Consider the following 24,000-nt stretch of genomic DNA (forward strand, 5'->3'; position numbering starts at 1 on the left):
TACCGCACCCTGACGGGCTCATCTCTTCCCTGTGACCCCTCTCTGAGGAGATGTCCAATTGTCTACAGATGGACATTGTGTCTCCACTCCATGGCCCCAGTCCCACCCATTCACGTTGGGTAGGATTTTGTTCTCTGTCTCTGATGCCTGATACCTGATCCCATCGACACCTCATGATCACACAGGCTTGTGTGCTTCTTCCATGTGGGCTTTGTCGCTGCTCAGTGTCCATATGTACTTACGGAGTATCCCTACCCCTATGTGAATATGATTACTCAGTGAGAAGCTGTAATAAAAATGGACAGGACATCCCTCCTGTATTAAACAAGGAGATAAAGTAAGGCTAGACCATTTTACACAATGCATATTAAAAATATTTTAGGGGACTTGTTTTGTTTTTGTAATATCCAAGTTCTGACTGCAATGGTCAAAAGACTATAGTCTTATGCTTGAGGATCATATTTCACTGTCCACTTTCTGTCTGTTCCAACAGGTGTGTGTCATCTTCCTTGTGCCACAGGTAGTCTTTCCCACTGGATGGTGTAGGTTTGGATAAGGACGAGGTGTTGGGTAAGAAGTTGTTTTTCTGGAACAAGAGCCACAGAGTAGGGCAGCTCCCAGTATGCAGTGGGGAGCCGTGGCCCGGCCAGCGAAGAGGGCCTGACCAAACTCATACCTAGCATTGAACTCTTGAACAATTCTGTTTCCATACCATGCTGTGGCAACTAAAATGTCCAGACCTGCAACAAGAAATTTCCCTCCCCCAAGGATGGCCATTCTCATCTTCTGCATCTCCTTGTCTTCCAAGCACTTCATACACTTCAAAGGCATGGTGGCCACAAAGATCTAGATCAGTCCCAGCAGGATACCAATCACCATTAATGCTCCCTGGCTTGCAAAGTGCTGGGCAGGTTCAGCAAGGAGTCGCAAACTTTGCCCAGGGTCTGCCCAGTGCTCTGGGACACGCAGGACATCCACAGCCCCTCATACATGGCTTCAACGGTCACCGAGTTGTCGCCAGCATAGGAGTAAATCTTCCACTGGGTCAGCGTGATGCTGATGATGGCACTGATCCAGCCCAGGAAGGCCTGGGTGAAGCCCAGCAGCTGCAGCACCCCCTCCCCCCCGCGCCCCCCGCCCACTGCTCGCTCTTCCGCGCAGCGCAGCTCCTAGATGGGCGGTGCAGAAGCGGAGAGTTGGTGGTCTTAGTGTGCACGGGGCTCCCTGCGCTACCACTGGAGACAGTGCGGGTCTGGGTCCAACCTGGATCTGCGCTGAACGCGGGATGCTCTCGCTAGCCAAGTCTGGGGCTCAGCATATCATATTTTCAATATTTTTTGCCAACACCAACAATTCAAAGGCATGAGTAATTCTGCTGTTCTCCTTATTCACTGTCCACCTTTCACATGCATATTAAATGATTGAAAATCTCATGGCTTAGGGCAGGCCAGTAGAACACTAGTGACATTGAAACACTTGTGTTTAATTTGTTGTTATGATATTTAATGTTGGTTTCATGCTACATGCATTTAGCAAGCCTTGGGAAAGACATTGGCTCTTACTCTGATCACCGTGTAGGGGCCCTGGTGGCTGCTAACCTCAGGCTTGGCACTTAGGAACCACCAGCCACTCCACAGAAGAAAGACGAGACTTTCCACTCCTGTGACGCTGGTCTCAGAACCGCACGGGCACTTTGACTCTGTTGTCGTCTGATGGGGTCTTTATGAGTTGGAGATGACTCAATAGCAGTGACGGAAATGATCACTGCATTTTCTTTTGTGGCTCAGTCAGTCTGTTCTTGGTAGAAAATTGCTTGATATAAATCCATATATCTTGACCAACCCTAGTTAGCACATTCTATACCAGGACATTGAAGACTGTGGTTTGTGTTGATTCTCCACTCATGACAACTATTCCAAAATTAACTGGAGGAAAACAAAAGGTAATTACTTATTACCCGAGTGGACTGTCGTTGCTATAGTTGCCAAGGAATCATTTCTGATTCGTAGCAATCTTATGTATAACAGAACGAAACACTGCCCGGGCTTGTGCCATCCTCACCATAGTTGGTACATTCAAGTTCATTGTTACAGCCAGTGTCAATCTGAATTGTCAAGGGTCTTCCTCTTCCCCGCTGCCCTTCTACTTTACCAAGCATGATGTCCTTTTGCAGAGACTGGTCTCTCTTGACAATATGTCCAAGGTACGTGGGATGAACTCTCGCCAGCCTTGCTTCTAACAAGCATGCTGGCTTTAGTCTTTGCTCCGTCCACGTCATTGTGGTCGACTCTACTTAGAGCAGGCAATTCTTCCTCAGACATATTTTTGCACGTCTTCCAACCTGATGGGCTCAAGGTTTGGCATTATATCTGATAGTGTTCTGCTTTTATTTATGAGGTTTTCAGGGTCTGCTGGTCTTCAGCTGCTATGCATAAGATTTTCAGTGGTTAATTATTCATGAGAGACACAAGTCCCTGAAAAAAGACATCATGCTTGGTAGAGGGGCAGAGAAAATGAAGAAGATCCTCAACAAGTTGGATTGACACATGCCTACAAAAATGGGCTCAAGCAGGAGGACTGGGAGGCTGGTACAGCATGGGCAGAGGTTCGCTCTGTTCTATGGAAGGTTGCCAAGAGTCGGAGCTGACTTAACAGCAAGCACTGCCTTTGGACGGGACAGCCTACACCATCTTCATCCTCTGCTGTCACTCTCGAACATCTCCTGAAACTGTTCACCCTGGGTAACCCTGCCAGTATTTGAAAAGCCGGTTACATAGCTCCCAACATCATAGCAGCACATACAAAACGGAAGTACAACCAACCGACAGACAAATGATGGCCCTGGTGGTTTCCAAAGCCAAAGAGCTAAAGTCAAAACTGTCTAGTTGATGCCAACTCATAGTGACCCTGCAGGACAGGGAAGAACTTTCCCATGAGTTTCCTAGGCTGTAACTGTTTACATGTGCAGAAAGCCTAGTATTCTCCTGCAGGGTGGTTGTTTATTTGGAGTTGCTGACCTTGTAGATTGCAGTCCAGTTGCCATAGTTTCTTTTTGTCACAGATGTATGCAGTTCAGCTAAGATGATATATGGTTTGTATTTCTTAAAATTCAAGGACTGGTTTGCTTACATTTTACTATCATGACAATGATGAAATTGCAAGAAGACATGGAGAATTTACAAACCGCTACATCTGCCTGTATACTGCTGATCAAAACATACTGCATACCTAAGTCAAATAGAAGAGATGGGAGAGAGGTGGTAGAGAATAACCATCCAAAGGGGTGAGAAGATTTTTCAAGTGAACTCTCCATGAGTATGGACAGTTCTGGTTGTTAGGTACCATCCACGTGGTTCTGACCCATATTGACCCATACACAGCAGACCAAAACAGTGCCTTATCCTGCTCCATCCTCACAATTGTTCCTATGCCTGAGTCCATCGTTGCAGGCCCCGTGCCATTCCCTCTCATCTAGGGGCCTCGTGGTTTACACTTTCCACCTGCATGATGTCCTTCTCCAGAGATTTATCTTTCTTGAAATGTCTAAAGTATGTAAGACGAACTCTGGCCATCCTTGCTTCAATACAATCTACTAGGCATTGTGCCCCAAAGACTAAAATTATGTCCAGTCTATTCTTTCAGTAATATTGGAAAAATATGGGGTACGTGAGCAATATCTGTTTTCAAGAAACCTAGAAATTCTTGAATTGAATGTTGATTCTAGTTTTTCTACTTCCATGTTATATTGTCTAGACTGTGTATGAATTTTAAACTAGTCAATATCTTCTTAACAAATTCTTTTTTGTTCAAATTGATATTTGTTATTTGCAAACAAAGAATTCTAAGTGATAGGAAAACAAACACAAAACCAAAAATGCCCTCTTTATTGGCATAGAATATATAGAGACAAAAAATTCTATGTGATCTTGGCTTAAAAGAACAATGTATCTCACTGTAAATTATATCTCTTTATTGCTTTTCCTGTGTTGACTGGCATAGCCTTAGGAACATTAGTTTCTAAATGTTGTGTTCTACTTTCATTTGGACAGTAGGCAAGATTTTCCCTGAGACAACTCTCTTCTGAGCAATGGAGAACTTTGTCTCCCTTTTTGCCAAGACCATTTTTCTTAATTTATTGCTTTAAAAAACAAGGGACATGGTCTGTGCCTATTTTAAAAATAATAATCACACAATTTGTTATGTCTGTCGTTTACCTTCTAACTATCCCTGAGTACTACATACTTACTTATCTGGCCTTCTTTAATTACTTTCCATTCCTAGATGACCTTGTCATACAATAAACAAAGTCTACAACAATACCGTCCATTCAATGTACAATGTGAATCACAAATTCAAGCTATACATATAAATTAAATTTTCTAAAAGCATGATAAAAATCAGAGAATCAATTGTAAGAGAAAATTTTATTCAATTCAATAAAATATGATCATTTCAAAATGTAATCAATTATTCATAGACTACTTTTGCTGTTGCTTTTGTACTGTGTTTAAAATACAGAGTTCATTCTATACCCCACCTGGATGTCTCAAACGTCAAGTGTTCATTAGTCACACAGACCTAAAGGTTGTTATGCTTAACAGTATAAATTACGGAATTTTATATTTTTAGTGCGAGTCTTGTTTCATTCCATGAGGAAATGAAATCTTATTCATGTTATTTATCAGCATAGTAATAGCACCTGGCAAGGAGTTTTGCATAAAAATAATAGTAGTTCAAGGAAATTTTCTGACAAAACAATAATATCATTTACCTTTAGAATGAATTACATAGTTCATCTTTTATTTTTTATTTTATCACAATTTATGAAAATATTTACTATTTTTAAAATAGTTTACTAATATAACCCTCTGAGTCATTTTGCTTTTCTTTCTAAACCAATTTGGCAATAATTTTTCCACTTTGTAGCATTAAATTTCTTTTATCAGTCCATCGTCCTTTCAATATTCTTCCACACCACCACAATTCAAATGCATCAATTTTTCTTTTGTTTTCCTTATTCAACTTTTACATGCATGTGAGGCTTGAGTCAAGTACATCTTAGTCTTCAAAGTACCATCCTTGCTCTTCAGTACTCTAAACAGGGGTGTGCAACAGAGTTACCTAATGCATGACATCACTTTTCTTGACTGCTACCTCCATGAGCACTGATTGAATATCCAAGTAAGACAAACTCCTTGACAACTTCAAAGTTTTCTCCACGTATTCTGGTGCTACCTATTAGTCCATTTGTCAAGATATTGGTCTTCTTTACATTACGTCACAATCCAGACTGAGGATTGCAACCCTTGATCTTCATTAGCAAATGCTTCAAGTCCTCCTCACTTTGAACAAGCAAGGTTGCGTCATCTGCATATTGCAGGTTGTTAACAAACCTTCCTCCAATTTTGATGCTGCACATTTTGTCATATAATCCAGCCTATCTGATAATTTGCTCAGCATACAGATTGAATCAGTATGGTTAAAGGATAAAACCCTGATGCGCGTCGTTCTTCATTGAAAACCCTGCAGTATTCCATTGTTCTGTTTGAACAACTGCTTGTTGGTCCATGTACAGGTTCTGCAGGTGCGCAATGAAGTGTTCTGACCTTTCCATTCTTCTCAAAGTTATCCAGAGTTTATTGTGTCCACAAAGTCAAATGCCTTTCCTAGTCCAGGGAACACAAGAACACATCTTCCTGGTGTTTTTTGCTTTCAGCTTTGATCCTGCTGACATTAGCAACAATGGTCCTTGTTCCGACTCCTCTTCTGAATCTGGCTGAACTTCTGGAAGTTCCCTTTCAATGAGCTGCTGCAACTGGGGTTGGATGATCTTCTGCAAAATTTTATTTGCTTGCAATATGATATAATATCATTCTATATAGTTTGAGCATTCGGTTGGGTCACCTTTCTTTGAAATGGGTACACATATGGATCTCATCTAGTTGGCCAAAGCTGTCTCCCAAATTCCCTGGAATGGATGAGTGAATGCTTTCAGTGCTTCTTTCGCTTGCAGAAAAATCTCAATGGATATTCCATCAATTCCTGGAGCCTTGTTTTCAGCTAATGCAGTCAGGGCTGTTTGAACTTGTTCTTTCACACCAGTGTTTTTGACTCTTATGCTACCTCCTGAAATGGTGGAATACAAACTCCTTCTCTTCGGTGCAATGATTCTGTGTACTTTTTTCATCTTCTCTTGATGCTCCCTGTATAATAATTTAATAATTCACAATTAATAGACATCATTCAGTCATAGTAATCATTATTATGATTATTGAGATTTAAATCTTCTGTTGCATTGACCATCAGTTGTGTTTTCTCAGTTGATACTATAAAAGAATCCTCAGATTCAAAAACTCTGATTCTTTTGTCTAAGTGATTAGTTATTAAGTGATCGTATGATTTCATTTTGATATGTGCATGTCTGTTCAGTAGAGATTATAGCTAAATGTGGCACATAGAAAATGAGGTATTTTTTTAAAAATCATTTTATTAGGGGCACATACAACTCTTATCAGAATCCATACATTCATCAATTGTGTAAAGCACATCTGTACATTCAATGCAGAAAATGAGATATTTTTAATAATCAGTCTCATACTTGATTGATCTACTTATGCATTTTCACAATTATTATACTGTAATTATCATTGTTTTAATTTAACAAATACAATTTGCTATGTATCTTGCTGAATTTGTCTGACTAACTAATAAAGATTATATTCATTGAATAGACCATTCCTTTTGGTTTAAATACTTATATATCCAGCACATTCAGTTGGAAGAAAAAAATATACCTTTTAAACTTAATTTTAATAATGATTTTTTAAAAGAATGTAATGTGATTTATTTTAGTAAACTTAAATATTAATATAATGTTTTAGTCTTTATGAATTAAGTAAGTCAGATATTCTTTTATTAATCTTTTTATTAGTGGGTCATACAACTCTTATCACAATCCATACATACATCAATTGTGCAAAGCACATCTGTACATTCTTTGCCCTCATCATTGTCAAAAATATTTGCTCTCCACTTAAGCCTTTAGCATCAGGTCCTCATTTTTCCCCTCCCTCCCCGCTCCCCCCTCCCTCATGAGCCCTTGATAATTGATAAATTATTATTTTGTCATATCTTGTCCTGTCTGAGGTCTCCCTTCACCCACTATTCTGTTGTCGGTCCCCCAGGGAGGAGGTCACATGTAATCGGACCTTGTAATCGGTTTCCTCCTTCCAACCCACTCTCCCTCTACCCTCCCAGTATCACCACTCACACCGCTGGTCCTGAAGGAATCAACTGCCCTGGATTCTGTGTTTCCAGTTCCTATCTGTATCAGTGTACCTCCTCTGGTCCAGCCAGACTTGCAAGGTAGAATTCAGATCATGATAGTGAAGGGGGTGGGGGGAGGAAGCATTTAGGAATTAGAGGAAAGTTGTAATTCTCATCGGTGCTACATCGCACCTCGACTGGCTCATCTCCTTAGCCTCTTCTATATGTACCTTTACCATGATTTTACCAGCACTATATAGGGCAAAGCCGAAAGTCATTGCAAAAGAGGAATCCCCTAAATGAAACAGATTGGCACGGTGGCATCCTATTGGAAAGGCGCGAAATCAGGCAGTCTCTTGTTGTGTTTTCAAGTGGAGTTGCTATGTAGGAGATTATCCAAATGTCACCTAACAACAATATCAACAACATGTTGCCTTGAAAAAGAGCATGGTTAAAATGGAATGAGACATATAAAACAATTAAATCTTGATATATGTTTGAGGTATTATAAGACAAATTCTGATGGTGTACTTCAGTTTGGAAAGGCATAACACTAATTGTGCCAGGTGGCACATTTATTTTATAGCAGTAAGCCTTATTACTACATAAATAAAATTTATAGCAAAAGAATGCCAGTGACTCTTATCTTGTACATCACCAATTTATTTAATTATCTTATTAGTGTGACTTCATTAGCAACACATGCTGATAATAAACTATACAGAATTAAATGCTTAAGTAGCATTGTGCAAAAAAGAGGAAATGTTTAAGCAACAAGAAGTTTATATCTCATAATGTTCACTTACGTAAATAAGACAATAGCAAACCATATTTATTTTAGGGAAATTGATAGTAATTTCTGGGTTTCCCTAAATACAATTTGTATTTTAAAAGTATAAGCAATAGTGATCATATGATTAAATAGTTCAAAATGTTAATGTATTAACTACTTTCTAGCAGATATTCTGCCTCAAAGCCTTCTTATATAGCCTGAAGCATATTGAGGAATTACAAACATGTCATGAAAATATGTTGCCATATATGCTACAGGAACAAAGTTTCAAGAAATCTTTCCCAAGGGTTATTACAAGTTTAATTTTTTTAATTGAAAGAATACGGGATGACAGCTTGATATTGTTGTGTGGAGCCACGGAGTAGGTTCCCACGCCTCCTCCCAGGAGAAGGAAACACTGCCCAGTCCAGCACCAGCCTCACAGCTGATCCTGTGCTTGACTTGCGGTTGCAGCCACTGTATGCAAGCATCTGGCTGAGAGTTTTGCCCTTTTATCCTGTCCCTCTGCTTTATCAAGTCTGACGTCCTCTACAGGGACTAGTGTCTCCTGACAACCTGTCCAAAGTATGTAGGACAAAGTTCATCACTGCCATCCTTGCCGCTCGGCGCATTCTGACTCTACTTCCTCCTAGACTCGCTTGTCCTTTTAGCAGTCCACGGGACTTTCAATATTTCCCCCCAGCATCATAGTACAAATGCATCCATTTTTTCTTCTTTTTTCAGTGTACAACTTTCACATGCTTATGAGATGATTGGAAATACTAAGTCCGAGGGATCTTAGTCCTCAAGTAACATCCTTGGTATTCAACACTAAATGGGCCTTGTGCAGAGGTTTACCAATTGCAAAGCATATTTTGAATCCTTGACTACTGATTCCATGTGCACTGATTATAGACCCAAGCAAGACAAAATCCTTGACAACGTCAGACTTTTCTCCATTTCTCATGATGTCACTTATTGGTCTAATTGTGAGCATTTGGGCTTTCTTTAACTTGAGGTGTAACCGACACTGAAGGCTGCAATCCTTGATCTTCATCAGCAAGTGCTTAAAGTACTCTGCGCCTTCAGCAATCAAGGTTGTGTTACCTGCATATTGCACATTGTTAATAAGCCTGCCTCCAATCCAAATGACACATTCTTCTCCATATAATCCAGTTTCTCTAATCAGTTGCTCACCATGCAGTTTGAATAAGTATGGTTAGCAGACACCATTTCTGACTTAAACCATGCCATATCCCCTGTTCTATTCCCATATCTGCCTCTTGATCCATGAACAAGTTCTGAATCTGCATAATGAAGTGTTCCAAAATTACAGTTCTTCTCAAGGTTAGTCACAGCTATGATCAAACTGTCACATTGCCAGTGAAACACAAGTAATACAATCTTTCTGGTATTCTCTGCTTTAAGCCAAGATCCATCTGACATTGGCAGTGCTATCTCTCCTTCCCCATCGCTTCTGAATCTTGTCTGAAATTCTGGCAGCTCCCTGTCAAAGTACTGCTTCAAACTTTTGGGGATGACCTTCAACAAAACATTACTTGCATGAACTATGATACTATTCTGTAATATGAGCATTTTTTGAATGGGTACAAATATGGATCTCTTCCATTATTGGCCAAGTAGCAGCCTTCCAAATTTCTTGGCATGTTTCCAGTGTTTTATCAGATTATCTGGTGTCTTGTATTTTGCCAAATATTTCACTGCAGCTTGGACTTCTTTCAGTGCCCTTGGTTCTTGTTCATTTGCCACCTACTGAAATGGTTGAATGTCTCCTAATCCCTTTGGTACACAGACACTCTATCCCTCCATGTTCCTGCATCAGTCAATATTTTGCCAATAGAATCTTTCAATATTGTACCTTGAGGCTTGAAATTTTATTTAGCATTTTCTGTGTAAGATATGCTGCATGTGTTCTCCAGTTTTGGTTTTCTAGCCTTAGGTCTTTTCACATTCCATTGTAATATTTGACTTTGTCTTCTTAAACTCATTATGAGTTGTGCCTTATCAGCAAATGAATGTCTCAAAGGATTTCTTTCCATAGGCTTCACTTCAATGATATTATTACGGTGAACTTTACTTTGAGAAGGAAGCCATTCCTCCATCATATTTTGAGTGTTTTCAGACCTAAAAGGCTCATCTTCTGGCACTATCTCTGACAATGTTCTCCTTCTAGTCTAGCCTCCATAGTCATAGAATCTATGCTCTGATGCTATCCATTTGGGTTTCAGTGGCTAATTTTTCTGAAGATAGTCCTTCTTCGTAGTCTGAAAACTCCACTGAACCCCGTTCACTTTGGGTGACCCTCCTGGTACTTGAAATACCAGTGATTTAGCTTCCAGCACCACAGCAACACACAAGCCAGCACAGTAGGACAAACTGACAGACTAGTGGTGGATCTCTTTCAATGAGTAAATTTTCATCTATTCCACAGTCAACCCTTGGCCTCTTTTAGCTACTGATAGTGATCTTCATTGTCTCTTGTCACAGATGTAGTCAATTTTATTTCAGCTCTTTGACTTCATTGCTTCTTGTGTTTGCTTTCACTCTTCTATATTTACGAGTGTCTTCTGAAATTTACTCTGATCTATTCTTTCTTCCTGTCTTTGTAATGACTGCTTTCTTCACGAATGGTCTTCTTTATGTTTTCCCACAGCTCATCAGGTCTTCTTTAATTTCTGTTCAATGTGCCATATTTGTTCTTGAACTTTGGGTAGGAAAGACTCAATGCCAACTTTTGGCTCTTGTGGATTTGTGTTAATTTTCTTCAGTGGCGACCTGAAGTTACATATGAACAATTGATGATGCATTCCACAGTCAGCCCTTGGCCTGAATTTACCTGTGATGTTGAGCTGCTCAGTTATCTCTTCCCACAGATGTAGTCAGTTTGATTTCTGTGTATTCCATCTGGTGAAGTTCATGAGCATAGTCAACATTTGTGCTGTTGAAAAATGGTATTTTCTAATAACAAGTTGTTGGTCTTGCAAAATTCTATCATGGGCCTACAGCTTCATTTCTAGCACCAAGGCCACATTTCACAGCGACTCTTCTTCCTTCCTCTTTGTTCACACTTCTGCATTCTATTGGGTGTCTGATTACATATTTGATCAATTTCAGACTGAACACATAGGCAGAATCCTTCACTTTCTTCATCCTGAGCAATGTTGATTGGTGCTTAAATTTGAATAATAGTTGTATTGATTTGATTTCCATGAAAATGGATAGATATAATTTCATTACAGACAGCATGTACTTCAAGATAGATCTTGAAAGGTTCTTTATGGATACGAATGGATTGACATTCCTTTTAATTGTGTCATTGTCAGCATATTAAGTCACATTATTTTCCACTCAAAATGGCCAATACCATATCTATCTGTATGTGTTTCATTTTAATTTGTATAGATCCATCCTTGACACAATCCAAGTTCTGATTATCGGTAGATTTTTTTTCAGCTGTTTTTTCTCATGGTTCTTTTGAATCATGCCTATCAGTCAAAAGAAGGTCCCAGAGCCTTTGACTCTCACAGGCTTCACTCCACTGACATCATTGTGGGAACTCGACTTTGAGAAGATTGCTCTTTTTCAGTCATAATTTGAGAACCTTCTGACCTGGAGGGCTCAGCTGCTGGCACTATATCTGGCAATATTCTGATTCTGTCCAACATGCCCATAATATTCAACAGTGCTTTCTCTGGCTAATGCCCCGACGTGCACAGTCTTTTCTTTAGAGTCTGTTCTTATTTTGGAAGCCCCATTGAAGCCTGTTTGCTGTGGGTGACCCTCTTGATATTTTACAAGTAACATAGTTTCCAATCACAATAGCACATAAGCCTCCATAATATGACAAACTGACAGATAAGTGCTAGACATGGCAATAGCTTTTTCTATAAAAATATAATAAAGAAATAAGTGTAAGAAAACTATGAATTGTGCATAAATAAAACATGTTTATGATAATTTTTCATATACAGTAGTAATAAGTACCTTTTTTCCCCATAGGAATACTACAGCTTTCAGATCTAGCTACTCAATTCTAAACTTAATCTGTTGGTCTCCTTGACCTCTGAAAGAATGGCATTTTTTTTCTTTTCTGATATTGCTAATCCCTTTTCACCTCTTCTTTTTTTGATACCTCAAATTAAAGTGAAGCATGCTTGGGATGTTGTGTTGTGCCACAAGAGACAGCAATCCCATCATTGTCTTAAATTGCCTGAAGGTAACTGGCAGCTGATTCCTGCCTCAAGGATGTGCTTAAGCGAGCGAAAGTGGATCCACAAACGTGTATGACCTCTGCACTCTGCTTCCGCCTTCCCAGGAGAAGTCAGTATCCAGGGCTTGTTAACTCCAAACCACGCAAACCCAGTCCCCTTACCTGCCAGCTCTCTGTGGTGTGCCTTCCCTTTATCAGTCCTCTTAGGGGATTGGCTGAAGATTAGGTTTCTTCTGTACCAATTCCTCAGTCTTCTCTCCTGGATTCTGCTTATTGCATTGTGCCATATCGTCCCTAAAAGTGTGCCTGAAAATATGTTTTAAATACACATTTCCATTTCTGGACCTATTTTCCAGGGAATTTGTCAAAGTGAGTAGATGAAATTGTGCACAGCTTATGTAACATGGTAATATTATTTGAATCACACAGAAACTGCTGCAGCCCTGTGTAAGAAAGAGGACCCATTTTTAATTCAGGCTGAAAATGAAAGGGTACTCTTTTGCCCTAAGACCCAAAAATGGTAAGACGTTTTAGAAGACAGAGTTGTAGCCACAGGAGACAGAAATACATGGATACAGTGAATCAAGTAGTGAAAACAGTGAATCAATTAGTCAGCTACTGTAGAACATCTCAGAGGAAAACAGAGTTGTGAAAATGAATTGATATAATTCTATGTGAAGTAATCTTTAGGTTTTTATCATTTCAAAAACTATTTCGTGATAATACCTTATAAAACCATTGTCACAAAGAAAAAAATCAACAGAAACGGGGGAATTTCATTGGATGCAATTAAACAAACACTTATTAATTTCTTACTACATTTTCCTCACACTGTTCCAGATGCTGGGACCATAACAACAAAGCATGTAGATAAGAAAAATATTAGTATATTCCTGAAAAGCATTAAAGGAGAAAATAAGGCCAGGAAAATAAATATATAAGGATTTGAAATTTTACATAGGCTAGAAAAAGGAAGTTTGTCAAAGATGATATTTGAAGAAACACCTGAATAAATTAATGGAATGAGGCATTTAGATATCTGAGGCAGAGAAATGAAAGATTCGTTTCAAGAAAGATTTGAGTACAGCTTTTGTAGGATATCGGTTGTTAATGTCTCTTCACTGCTTCAGTAAGGTGAAAGGCGGCACTCTTCACTGCGTTGCTGCCCCACGTCTCATTTTTGGACAGTCCTTCTCTACCTGGCGTAGGATGGAGAAGCTGTCGGCCTGCCCGATCTCTGCTGCTCGTATCTGAGGCACCTGCGTTCCCAGCACTCTGGAACTATGGCACTAACTGATGCTCCCTTCTGAGTCTCTCCCAGAATTGGTTTTGAGTACAGCCCAGGTGCTCCCATAGAGTCTTCACTGGCTGATTTTCAGAAGTAGATCTAGAACAGCGTAGTATAACGATACTAAAACCGGTTCAATATCATTGCAACTCAAAAACCTTCACTGGCAGATGGACGATAGTCGCACTAGTTCTTTGGCCACACATGTAGCCCAGGCCGTCCGTATGGAAGGAAAGATCCTCACTACTTAATGAGCCCTGTCCCCGGACACAAAAGCAGCCACAACTCCGGTGCGGTTATTCGAGCTACAGTGACGCTACACAAGGTTCTGAGACTGTACATTTTACAAGCGCAGACAGCTTGGTATTTCTTCCGTGGAATGCCTCATGAGTTTGACAACCAACATTTTTCTTAACAGTATCAGCCTATCCCACAATGTCCACTCACATCTTCATAATTCTTCTGATAATACGTTAAATATCACAAGCACATCATAGCCAGGGTCACGTTTTCCTTGAAATATATCTATCCCAGCCCATGGTAAAGAATTAATTTTAAAATAAATAGAAATGCAGAGTGAAGAGTTCAGCCTTTTACCTTAGTGAGGACAGCAATGTTTCCCTCCATGCTGAGTTCAAGAGCTGTTCAAAGTACTAGAACATGTTATCTTCTGAGGCTGGTTTTTATCATAGCACAATGCATTGAGATATACCTATGTTATGCCTATGTATAACATATGTAGCATTGAATTGTACTTCATTTTACAAATATGTCAATTTGCCTATGCACTCACCTGTGCAGAAAGTTTTGGGCTTTTGCCATTTTTTAGTTATTATAAACGATGTTGCTATCAAGATTTGTGTACATATTTTTGTGAGAACATAAATTTTAATCTCTATAGGATACATGCCTACAAGTGAGATCCCTAGGTTAACTCAGGAAATTCCTAGATCACTTTCCACAGTGGCTGTAACAATTTAATTTTTATTCCAGTCAGTAATGTAGGAGAGTTCTAGATGTGCTCTGTCCTTACCATTACTTAGTCCTATCAGCATTTTGAATGTTATTCTAGCTTTTCAAATTGATCTACCCTATTTTTGTTTAAAATTGCAGGGTTATAATTACTAGTGATGTTCAGTTATTTTATGTGGTTAGCCACAGAGTTCTTTGGCAATTTGTTCAATTCATTTGCACATTTAAAAATTGATTTCTATGTTCCCTTGTGGAATTTTGAGTTCTATTTGGATATAAATCTTTTTATTAATTATACACTTGGTAAAATAAAGTACCTAAACCCATAGCTCATTTTCTCACAGTTTTAACAATTATTCACAGAGGAAATCATTTTAATTTTGATAAAACCCAACTTATCTTTTTAAATCCATCATGCTCTGGTGCTGTCGGTAAGGATTCTTTCCATAGACCAGGAATGTGACTAGCCTTGTTATCATGAGTAATTCAGTGGAAAGCAGATTATTGTACAATTAGACTAAAAATTAACACCATGTCATATGATCTCTCTCCTCTTTGACCCATTTCAAATTTGCTCTTGTGCTTAATATTTCCTGCTTTCTTTTCTCTGTTTTTCTTTGATATTATTATTAATATTATTATCATAAAAACATATTATTATATGTTTTTCTGTATACCAGGATAGGTAAATCTATAGAGGCAGTGACTGCATTAATGTTTTGCTGTGTTTGGGAGGGAGGGGGTTAATAACATGGGAGGTTGAGGGAAATCAAGAATAACAATGAATTCAAGAAAGAAGAATATGTTAAAAAAAAAGAATATGTTCTAAAATATATTGTGGTAATGATTGTACAACTTTTTTGATATTGTCAAAATATTGAATATGATATGTAAATAATATTCAAATAAAACAAAAAACATAGAATCTTAGAAATAAACATATAAATTTATTTCCTTAAATTAATATTCTAAATATTTTCTCTTTAATATAATTTTATATACTTCTACTTTTGAATTTGGGTCTATGCTCTACTTTTAATTATTTTTCTTATATGATTTGAGGCATAGCTCAAAGTTCATCTTTGACTTATGAATGTCCAATATGCTGTAAAGTCTATATTTTCTCCAAAAAAATGCTATATTGTATCTTTGTTAAAATGAATTGACTGTATACATGTGGGCTTACATGTAGATTCTCTGTTCTGCTGCATTGACTTAAATCCATCAATTTCATATTGTCTTGATGAATGTTAGGTACAGTTCATAGGGCACAAAGGTAGAAAAACGTCTTAAGCATAACAAAAGCTCTTAAAGGAGTGAGTTCTGGGTGTGGAGCTCTGAAGCACCCTTGTAAAGAGCGCCGGCCTCCTTGACATTGCATCGTGCACAGACACTGGTTTGCATCCTACTTTTGTGAGTAGCAACACGGTTTTAGGACCTTGTGAGCAGCAATTAAAGGTGAAACTATTTGCTATCTCTTTGTCCAGAAGACATGGTGCCACGTGCCTTCCAGAAATGTAGTATTAGTAATGCTATGGATGGCAGTGAAGACTGCGCTTTGTATGAAAATGACAGCAGTGATGGTGATGACGGCGATCTCAGTGAGGACAGCGTCTGTGACGACCTCACACCAGCTGAAGCTCTGCATTGGGATACGGATGATGATGAGGAATCCAGTTTTGAAGGATTTTAACTCTTTGCATTTTAGCTTGGTTGCTGATTGAGCTCAGGGAATAGTACTCTCAAGATATCATTGTTGATACCTTATTGTTTTTGTTGAACCTATTTTCCACTTACTGTGCTGGTTTACTAATGTTAAATGACTTGTCCTTTTATGTTTTTATTTACAATAAATATTTAAACACATTATCCCCACTGATGTCTCAATTTTTAGTAATATTATTTTCATTTGTTTTGATTATTGAAACACCAATAGCTTCTGCATTTTCCACCCTAGGCTTATACTAGAGTCAATCAATTTTTCTGGTTTCCCAGGTAATAATTAGGTACCTCAGCTTATACTCAGGTCGGCTTATATTCGAGTACATATAGTAATTAATTGACCATGAGAAAGGTGATCTCCGTGACTTGGAGACCAGTAGAACTAGTTGGTGTAAAATTACCACCACTATCTGCTCTGGAATAGGATCATATTAGAAGGTCCTAGATAGAGTGGGAGAAAATTATAGAACAAAACTTAAAATCATAATTGAGACCTGGCCCTTATGCATCCTTCAGATCTGGATCTGAACTCCCTTGGACCACTCAATTTTCAGCCAGACAATTGACAGGCCTCTACAGGGAACAATAACATTCATATAGTATGCACACTTTATAATTAACTATTTGACATCAAAAGGGCAGTATTTATTGAAGGATACAGTTCAGAAGGGTCAGGTAAAAGGAATGAAAATAGGAAACATAAGGAAGACATGTAATAAGTTATTATGCATTGCATAATGAATGAGATGAAACAAAAGATGTATGAATTGCTGAATTCAACACTGATGATATTCTCTGTAATTCTTCCCGCAATTCACCATGTTCACTCACAACGGCAAGTCATTGCTGAATAGAGAGTAGGGCTTCCCTGGGAGACCATAATGACATGAAAGGAGTCAAGTCTCTGGGGCCTTCATTTGCTAAGGGCACAAGCCTGAAAAGGACAGAAAACAGTTGTAATTATCTTTTAACAATTGGATTGCAGAATATATAAAGTGAGAATCTAGAAAAATTGGAAGTTGTCAAAAGTGAAATAAAACTCATAAAGATCAATATCTTAGCCATTAGAGAGCTAAAATAGACTGGTTGGACATTTTGAATCATACAGGTATATGATTCACTATACCTGGAATGACAAATTCAAAAGAAATGGCATAATGTACATGTTTCAATAATGGTACCATTCCCATTCCTGTGTCTTATCTGCAATTGTGCTGTATTGCTCTGCTGCCAATCATGCATCTGTGATCATTTGCTTTGCCCTCCTATGTGATATCTAAGTCTCTTACTCTCTGTAAAGTGTCTATTTCCATAAATATTTGCAACCTCAGAAATTCACAGGGGCGGTTTTACTGTGCCCTATGTGGTCATAACTCATCAGAATCGAGTTGATAGCCGTGAGGTTTTGATTCTCTGTAAACCCTTGGACACCATTATGTCCTTCTGCTAATGGTTTCACACATCCTGATGATAAGTCTTAGTCTTGTCCTTTCCCGTTTAAGAAAATAAATGTTCTCCTTAAATTATATTTGATATTTGGGGTCTCTTTTGTACCCTAAAAAACATAAACTCAGCTTCCATTAAATTATTTCTGATGATTTTACTGGCAGTGTGAATTAACTTCCTGTCAGGCAAAGTGCATTCAAGAGGGGATTGTGTCCAGTTCCTTAACCAGTCCAGGGGGCTGACCTAGTTGTTAGGGACTTGCCTGGGTGTACCCTTAATGGAAATTGGCATGGGAGAGTCACATGGTCATGAGTTAATTATGACTACCTTGATTGGAGGGAAGTAGATCAATTTTGTCAGCTCTTCTGTGTAGCATAGTGTAAGTAGTTTAACCATGGCCCCAATTCTGCCCGTAGTTCCACTTCCAGCTGCAGGGTATTGATCTGACACAAATTCTGCTTTGGGGACTGTTTGCTTTGTCCTTTCAATTTCCGGTTTAGGGGTAAACACTCTGTAAATTCTTTTAAATTATATTATACTTTGAATTAATATAATTAAATTGATACATAAATTATATTTGAGATTTCTTTTGTCCTCAGAAAGTTATTTTATTTTATGATAAAAAAATGGTTTGCAGAGTGCATCTTTTGAAAGCTGGGTTTGCATATTAGTGTACATCTAATAGTGAATTAAAATATTACACACCCAAGAGTGCAAAATTATAGTAGTCTTTATCTTCATGTAAATGAAATAAGTTCCAAATCTATATTTATTTGAGTAAGAAGAAACATAATCTGATAATTTCAAGAAAAAAATCTGTCATTTGAGAAATGAATTTAGTCCCAGTAACTTTTTTTTGTTTTCTGTTAACCATATGGAACTTCTGTTTTTACAATTACACCTATATCTTTATAGATCTATTTAATTTTACGTTCCAGTGTTGGATATATTTATTTCATATGAGTGACAGGGACTTAATTTACATGGTAATATGTTCTCATTGTCTGTCTGACTCCGCCCTTCTTAAGTATGAATATGTATATCAGTACCAGAGCGAATACAGCCTCAATTAGTTTGGTTCAGGTTAGAGTGGTGTAGGTGTCAAAGGGACAGAATTTTTATTCCAAAGTAATTTTAAAATAGCTTATATGTTACCTTGGATTAGTAAAGTATGCTAAAAGGGAAACATTTTCATGTTATGTATCCAGTGTCATCCTCACTTCAAAGCTGCTCTCATCGCTGACACTTTGCTTTCTAAAACAATGAAATAAGCAGTAGCACTGTCGTCCAGGGCCTTGTCCTCAGCATCAATCTTGAACATGCTACGTCTATAGTCTGTGCTCTTAGTACAACCTCATGCTGTGTGTACACTCCAACCTGAAGGCCAGACTACTGTCTTTAATGGAGACCATTTGACCAATGGCATACATTTTCTTTAATGACCAAGTGATAATAAGATTTTTCAGACTTCGTTTTACAGATAAACTGTTCATTTTGAAATAAAAGAGTGTATTTTGCACACAGGTACTGAAAAAATGACCATGACTGGTCAGTTGGTTCTGATTTTCTTTTTCAGAACCATTTTATTGGGAACTAATAGAGATACCAGAGTTCAATTACATCAAACAGTGCTGTATAATTGTTACCATAATCAGTTTCCAGACATTTTCTTCTTGAACTCCTGGATATAATCTCCCCCTTATCTCCAACTCCCTTCCACCCCCTTACCACCCAGGAACCCTTATCTTATTCTACCTGTTGTCTCTATTTGTCCATCAATCCTGGGTTTCAAGGAGACTGTGCTGGCCTGGGTTGACTAGAGAAACAAATCCAGAGACACTCATATATGTGTAATAAGCAACTTTATATCAAAAAGTAATTCTATATTAAGGAAACATCTAAGCCTGTCCAGATCAACTCCATAAATCAAATATTAGTCAATATGTCTGATACCAGTCTATAAATTTTTCTTCAAACTCATGTAACACATGCAATGACACCAAATGCAGGAAACTCACAGGCCAGTGATGGAAAGTCTTGTAGATCCAGTGGCAGTGGAAACATCTCAGCACTGGCAGGGGTCTCTATGTGACCCTTTCAACTCCAGGGCTCTGGTTCCATCAGCAAAGCTCCATGTGCCTTGTCAGCAAGAATGTGTAGCAGAGTGAGAGTGTGTGTGTCCTGCCTCCAGTGACCTATTTCTCTCTGTTGCACCTCCAAATGAGATCATCCAGCTGCAATCTGATTGACAGGTTAAACTCCACCCCTTTGCTCTTAATAGTCTTAAATTCACACCAGATTATGTAACTACCATAGAGAAAACCCACAATGACAAAATACATCAGAGATAAACTACAATATGAAAACGAACAAACAAACAAACCCCAGAAAATATTGAATACAGGTCAGGCTCAAAGTGATTCAGAGGGGGAATCAAGTGACAAGGTTTTAACTGTTCAAGTCTGGTTTATAATTTTGATCTCCTTTAACCATCTCTCTATTACTCTCTGTTTGGTAACCAATGTATTCTCATCTGTTGGTTATGGTTATAGAGAAATCACCAGGGACTTATATCCTAGACAGGGTTCTCTAGAGAGACAAAATCAGATTGCTAATAATTTATATAGAGAGAGATATAAATATATAATACAAGAAATAAACAGTTAAATTACAAAGCAGTACAAATGGCTCAGTGCAACTCACTCCCGTGAGACCGTTGTGAGACACTGACAGTCCTTCAAGGTGTAAGGGCTGCCAGGTAGTCCTCTGAGGACTGCCAGGTAGTCCTCTGTAGAGCTATTCAGGCTATCCAGGCACAGGCATCAAACAGAAAGGCAGGTCACCAACAGTCAGCCAGATGACAGGGTCTGACAGTCCCCAGTCCAAGAGATGTAAATTCCAATTGTGTGGCAAAGCAGGTCTTGAAGGAACCTCAAATTATAGTGACATGGTCTACAGGTTAAGCATCCCACAGGTAGTGTAGCTTGCAAACAGGCAGAGAACAAGCAAGGCTTGGTCTGATGATCAAAGAACAAGAGACAAGAAAGACAAGGCTCACTGAGCCATTTATCTCTTCATATATCTCCGCCCTTCAATTAATCCCACATGTGTTTGTTGGCCAGGTTGGCACAATAAACTATCTCATATCTTATGCAAATCTAACAATTGTATCTTGGACTTTCACTGTCACCCATAGCCTTCGGCAAACCAGAATCTCACAATTTAAGCTCTAATACTATTCCCTTCTTCGGATTTGGGTTCTATAAATTACAGTCCTTGGGTAAAGGATAATGGTGTGCTTCTTCCATGTGAATTTAGCTGACATCTATCTCACTTAGATGGCTGCTTGTTTGGAAACAAGGCTTTAAGACCTCAGATGCTCTTCTGTAGTTAGTTAGGCACCATCTAATTTCCTCCCCACATTTTGCTGTGCCACCCATATCTTCTGTTTTTCCTTCATGGGAGCAAGTATTGAGCAGGACAATGATGTAAGAATTAATTGTTTTTACATTGGAGTCAGGAATTTGTGTGCGCTCCGAATCCATTGCTGGGTCTATGATTTTATCTGACTTTGACTCCCCTCGGAGAACATCTTCTTAATTTATGGTAGAGAATCTCCTTGGAGTATAAGAATCTTCTGTTAATAGTGTCATTGATTATCCCCTAGTATTAGATTTTTAAGCACTATTGAGAGAGGGATATTGGACCAGTGTAGGCTAACTCCATATCATAATACCTGAATTATTCACTTAACAAATCCTTTTGTGGCTGGATGCTATTTACACAAACAATGGGAGTTGAATGTCAGGCAAAATTTACAGTGATATTCATTGACAATATCAAACTCAAGTCTGCCAGAATAATATTTATATTTTTATTAGTTGGAATTTAATACATATAAAATGTCATTCCATATTTCAATCACATCAAGCAGAATTGTACAATCATTATCACAATCAGTTTCCAACCATTCTACTTCTGTATGAACTCCTTGACCTCATATCCCTCCCCTCCTCCCAGCACTACACTACTCTACCCCCCTCACCCCCTCCATCCACTTTCTTTAATACAGAAAATAGGGCATTGGGGTTCTAAGGTATTGGGGTTCTAAATCAATGTTTTTCCACCTATGGACAGCCTGTCTTCTCTTTCTTCAAACACCATGAGTTTTCAGTCTTAATTCGTTAGGTTTCATGCATGTTTGAGGTAGAGACTAGTTCACCTGGTGGAGTTTCCACATCTGATCCCTCTAGTATTGATTTTGTAGCTTGTTGTGTACCTCAAAGATTCAGTATTCAATGCCACAGTGTTCTATGGCACTTGACCTGGGTTTCCAGGTTCTCATTATTTTTAATTCAAAATAATTCTGAATTGTTTATATTACATTCCCAAGTGTGAGGTACAGAAGCAGTATTTGACACTATTACCTATAATAAAATTGAATTCTAGGTAGATGAGTAATTTAAAGAGTTAATATTAATGCTTGGTGTAGCAAATAAATAAATAATTGGTCTTACTTTGTTTTAGTTATTCTCTTCAATTAGACTGGCTCCAGAAGCTTGTCTTTGATGCTGAGAGGCCATGTGATGATTTTAATGGATTTTTACTAGTGCATTTCAGCACCCACTCTGTGGCTAAGGGAGTTATTTTTCTTTGTGAACATGGTTCAAAGAAGTGTGTGCATGCATTTCTTTCTACTTCTCTTCCTCCACCTCTCCTGCTCTTTCTTCTTCTCCTTCTCCTCATCCTACTTCTTCTTTTTCTTCATATATCTATGTGAAGTTGTGTAGTGGTGACATCCAATACTGTGGGGGATTAGACCAGCTATCCTGCATCAAGTTGGGTTCAAACTGAGGCATGCAGATGATAGGAAAAGAAAGAGCTATGCACAAAGCATGGGATCAGGAGGACTCCAATCTCAAAACAAACATCAAAGAACTTAAATGTTCCTAAACTCTTATCTATGCAAATGTTACTTAACTAGTCACAGTTTCTTAACCTTAGAATAATAAAAGCACTAGGTTCAAGGACAATCACACGGATATGCAAGATTCAAGAGAGCCTCAAAGAGATAATAAATAACTGAGTTATCCCTCAATGCTTTTTAGCAGCAAAGTCACAAATAGCAGTCATTTTGCAATGCTTTTGTCTGCAGAGACACAGAGGCACAGGGACTAAATAGTCACCCATTAGTAAACACCTTGATCAGTCGGATGCTTCCTACACAATACAAGGGGAAATAATATGCAAACACACCAGGGCAAGGATCATTGCTATGAGACAGCTCCACCTTCCAACCCTCTTTATCGATTCTGAGGATAATCCCTCTCAAAAAGTTTTCTGCTTCTCTTCTGGGTTATATAATCTAATGCCCGTGACCACACAGAGTTCACAGATTATACTCACTGGGTAATTCCGGGTAGACTAGAGAAACAAATTCATTGACACCCATATATGTATAGGAGAGAGCTTTATATACAAGAGCAATTGAATGTTGAGAATCTTGAGAAAACAGCCCAGCCCAGTCCACATTAGCCCATATGTCCAATACCAATCTATAAAATCCTGTTCAGACTCATGAAACACATGCAATGATGCCAAATACAGGAAGATCATAGGCCAGTAGGTGGGAAGTCTTATCAATCCAGTGGTGTCGTAAGCATCTCAGCACTGGCAGGGATCTCCACATGATGTCTCCAGCTCCCAGGGTTCATCAGGGGAGGTACATGTGGCTTCTCCTCGGGGATGTCTCCCAGGGAGTGAGCAGGAGAGAGTGTGTCTCCTACCTCCAAGGAAGAAACACAAGAGTTCCCAGAATCCTCAGAAGGCCATTAACAGACTAGACTCCACCCCTTCACTCTTAATCCTCTCAAGTTCCAAATTGACACCAGATTATGTAACTACCACAGACCATTCCTTGTCAATTAGACACTTTCACATAATTCTTTAGCCATATAAAATTTTCAAAAAAATAAAATCATGTCTGTATGTAACAGGATAAAACTAAAATGCATATAACTCAATATGTGCCACCCTTATTTGAACATGATATGTTCTATACGTGGCAAAGCCAAAGGATCCTATGCCTAAAAATTGCAGTTAAGTAATACCTACCCCTTAATCCTATAATCCTATGAATATATCCTCCTATCTATGAAATTTGTAAACCAACCACTTCATGCCTTTATCCCCCAATTTTGGGTATCTAATTTCTATACTACGCACTTACATCAATCTATATCTTTTGATATGAAGAATCATCATTCCAGTTGGAAACTTGTGAAATTCACATCTATAAATAAA

The 24,000-nt window shown here is 38.5% G+C and overlaps 1 pseudogene; it reads right to left on the minus strand.

The window, feature by feature from the left end:
• Positions 1-463: 463 nt before the first annotated feature.
• On the minus strand, positions 464-2,321 carry LOC142440046 (claudin-1 pseudogene; annotated as a pseudogene).
• Between the last annotated feature and the right edge of the window lie 21,679 nt (positions 2,322-24,000).

This window comes from Tenrec ecaudatus, chromosome 2 (genome assembly GCF_050624435.1).
Source record: "Tenrec ecaudatus isolate mTenEca1 chromosome 2, mTenEca1.hap1, whole genome shotgun sequence".
Taxonomy (NCBI): domain Eukaryota; kingdom Metazoa; phylum Chordata; class Mammalia; order Afrosoricida; family Tenrecidae; genus Tenrec; species Tenrec ecaudatus.